Here is a 495-nt window from a genome sequence, read left to right as displayed (position 1 = left end):
AGAAAATTTTCTGTTGAATACATCATGATAAAGAAGTAAACACAAAGATCAGTGATTTATTCTCAGCATAATTGATATTTGCTCTTTTTTTTTTAGTTGCAATTTAGGTTTCAGGTTATGGGTTAACACTGGTGCAGTTCCTTCTCAGCCATAAAATTTCACGTTTCAGGCCATCCTGTGCGGAATTGGCATCCAGAGGAAAACTCCGAAGGTAGTTGCAACTGAGCTTGGTGTTGAACCAGGGATTGTCTTGGGCCAAATGCGCGAGCTTATAAATGATATCACAAAGTATATGGCAAGTGTTGTGTGTTCTTTCTGTTCTGAATGATCAAAAGGAAGTAATTCCAATTATTGCTAGATGATATGTATTTCCCTTTACAGTCCACTTACTTGTGTTCCAAAATTTAGTGAAGGTTAATTAATTTTTTTAAATCATGAATTGCAATAAGATTTTGTTTCTTTTTATGCAGGCATTCTAAGATTCTTATTGTTAAG

General features: G+C 34.3%; 1 pseudogene; it reads left to right on the top strand.

The window, feature by feature from the left end:
• Positions 1–495, top strand: part of LOC119594873 — a 10251-nt pseudogene that overhangs the window by 7590 nt on the left and 2166 nt on the right.

The sequence above is a fragment of the Penaeus monodon genome, chromosome 34 (assembly GCF_015228065.2).
Source record: "Penaeus monodon isolate SGIC_2016 chromosome 34, NSTDA_Pmon_1, whole genome shotgun sequence".
In the NCBI taxonomy this organism is placed as follows: Eukaryota; Metazoa; Arthropoda; class Malacostraca; order Decapoda; family Penaeidae; genus Penaeus; species Penaeus monodon.
The sequence above is the reverse complement of the archived record's forward strand: the minus strand, read 5'-3'. Positions and strand labels throughout refer to the sequence as shown.